Genomic DNA, 3,161 nt, shown 5'->3' with positions numbered 1-3,161 from the left:
GCATAACAAGTGATTGCAAAAACCATGGCCTGTATCAGGCGCACCTTAGTCTCCAGAGAGACACCGTTGCTCTTGAGTACTTTAGAGAGGTCCCTAACAACAGAATTTCCCATCGCACTTTCATATTTGTTTGAGTATAGTTTTTCATAATATTAATCTTTTAATTTTAGTTGGTTCCATTGTGACATTACCTGTTTCATCTCTCATTCAGATTATTTGTGTCTTGTCTTTCTTTCTTTTTTTGTTGGTTTAGCTAGTGATTTGTCGTTCTTATTAACCTTTTCCAAGAACCAGCTCCTAGTTTTGTTGATAGTTTCAATTGTTTTTCTGTTTTCTATTTCAGTTCTTTCTGCCCTAATTTTTATAATTTCAGTCTTTTTTTTTAGAAGGTGTTAGATTTTCTTGCTGTTCTTTTTCAATTTGTTGGAGATGTGTTTTCATTGACATTTTTTCAAGAAACTTTTTCATTTCATTTTTTTTCTAGTACCCACTCATGTTTCAACAATGTGTTGTTCAGTTTCCAAATGTATAGATTTTTTTTCCTTTATCCTCTCGTTATTAATTTCTAATTTATAGCACAGTGGTCTGAGAAGATGCTTTATATTATTTCTATGTTTTTTACTTTATTGATGCTTGCCTTGTGACCTAAAATGTAATCTACTCTAGAGATCTTTTAACGCACTTTGGAGAATAATTGGCGGTGCATTAACCTTTATCTGTGAGCTCAATTTGGTTTATTGTGTGGTTGATTTCTTAAGCATCTTTGTCGAGTCTCTTCTGGTAGTTCTATCTTTTCCTGAGAGAAGTATATTGAAGTTTCCAACTACTATAGTGGCATTGTCTATTTCCTTTTTCAGTTTTATTAATGTTTGTTTTGTATATTTTGCAGCTCTAGCATTTGATGCATAGATATTTATTATTATTATGTCCTCTTGTTCTATTGACCCTTTAAGCATTATGTAGTGACCATCATTGTTCTTTGTGATGGCTTTTGCATTGAAATCTGTTTTATCAGAGATTAATATTGCTACTCTTCCTGTTTTATGGTTGCCATTTGCTTAGTATATTTTTTTCAACCCTTTTGTTTTTAGTCTGTCTTTATCTTCAGTTCTCAAGTGTGTCTCTTGTAAACAACATATTGATGAATTTTGGGTTATTTGGAGATTTTTTAATCCAATCTGCTACTCTTTTTCTCTTCAGTAGGGCCTTAAAACCATTCACGTAGAATGTGATTATTGAGAGGCAAGATTGTATTGCTATGATTTTCTTGGGTTAATTTTAGTGTTGTTCCTGGTTACTTTGGTTGATCCTGCTTTCTGTGGTACCTCTGTAAGAAGGCCGTTTGTCAGTGTTTCCTGCAATGCTAGTCTTGTTTTAGAAACTCCCTTAGTTTTTGCTTTTCTGAGAATATCTTGATATCTCCATCATATTTGATGGATGATTTTTCTGGGTATAGTATAATTGGTGAGCTCTGGTGGCCTAGTGGCCAGAAGCTGCACTACAATTCCAGAGATGTATGGTTCAAATCCAGCAAATACTCTGCTGGAGAAGAAGGGAAGAAGATGGAAAGAATACACTGAGTCACTGTATCGAAAGGAATTGGCAGACACAGAAGAATTTCATGTAACAATATATGAGCAAGAAGAGCCTATGGTGAAGAAGGAAGAAGTTCAGGCTGTTTTGAAGGAAATAGCAAAAAATAAGGTCCCAGGAATAGATGGTATACCAGTTGACATATTTCAGCTAACAGATGCTGCCCTGGATTTGCTAACCAAGTTGTGCCAAGAAATCTGGAGAACAGCCACGTGGCCAACTGACTGGAAGAGATCTCTATTTGTTCCCATCCCAAAGAAGGGTGACCCAACGGAGTGTGGAAACTAAATAAAAATATCGTTGATTTCACACTCAAGCAAGATTCTACTGAAGATTATCCAAAAACGACTGTAAAATCACATCATCAGAGACCTACCAGAAGTCCAGGCTGGATTTAGAAGGGGTCATGGTACTAAGGATATTGTAGCTAATGTTAGATGGGTCTTAGCTGAAAGCAGGGAATATCAGAGGAATGTATATCCGTGTTTGATTGACTCTGCAAAGGTGTTTGTGTGGATCATAACAAACTCTGGCTGACTCTGAGAAGAATGGGAACTTGATCGTGCTAATGAGAAACCTATACTTGGACCAAGAGGCAGTCATCAGAACAGAGCAAGGAAATACCGCATGGTTCAAAATTGGGAAGGGCGTACACAAGGGATGTGTCCTGTCTCCATACCTTTTCAACCTGTGTGCAGAACAGATTATCTGGGAGGCTGGGCTCTATGAGGAGAAATGTGGGGTCAAGATTGGTGGAAGATCTATGAGCACATTGGCCCAACCCTGCTTGCTGAAACTGAGGAGGACCTGAAGCGCTTGCTGCAGAGGGTCAAGGACTGCAGCCTCCAATATGGATTGAGGCTCAATGACAAGAAGACAAAGATTCTCACCAATGGGCCAATTGGCAACATCAGGATGGATGGTGAAGAGATTGAGATTGTTCACAACTTTAGTTTGCTAGGCTCCACAGTCAACACTCTTGGCACCAGCAGCCATGAAATTAAAAGGCGCATTGCCATGCGAAAGTCTGCTGTTAGCAACCTCTCCAAAGTACTGAAGAGCAATGGTGGCTCTCTGGATACTAAGGTGCGTCTGATACAGGCCATGGTTTTTGCAATCACTTGTTGTTGTGCATCAGAGAGTTGGACAGTGACTAAGGAGGATAGAAGGAGAGTTGATGCCTTTGAGCTGTGGTGCTGGAGAAGAGTATTGAGAGTCATGGACTGCTACGAAAAAAAAACAGATTCCTCCCGGAAAGGGTTAACCTGGGCAGCTCTGTGAAGGCAAGGATTCTGAGCCTCTGTCTAACATACTTTGGAAATGTTGTAAGGAGGGTCCGGTCCTTGGAGAGGGACATCATGCTTGGTAAGGTGGAGGGACAGTGCAGGATGGGAAGGCCCTCTTTGAGGTGGATTGATTCAGTGACTGGGGTAATCCGGATGGGTGTGTCAAAGACAGTGAGATTGGCACAGGACAAATCAGAGTTTAGGGCTATTGTACATAGGGTCGCTATGAGTTGCAAGTGACTCAATGACACATAACAACAACAACAACAACAACAGTATTCT

The sequence above is a fragment of the Elephantulus edwardii genome, unplaced genomic scaffold (genome assembly GCF_000299155.1).
Source record: "Elephantulus edwardii isolate Elephantulus edwardi_28Jun2011 unplaced genomic scaffold, EleEdw1.0 scaffold00468, whole genome shotgun sequence".
In the NCBI taxonomy this organism is placed as follows: domain Eukaryota; kingdom Metazoa; phylum Chordata; class Mammalia; order Macroscelidea; family Macroscelididae; genus Elephantulus; species Elephantulus edwardii.
This window is presented reverse-complemented; position numbering follows the sequence as displayed.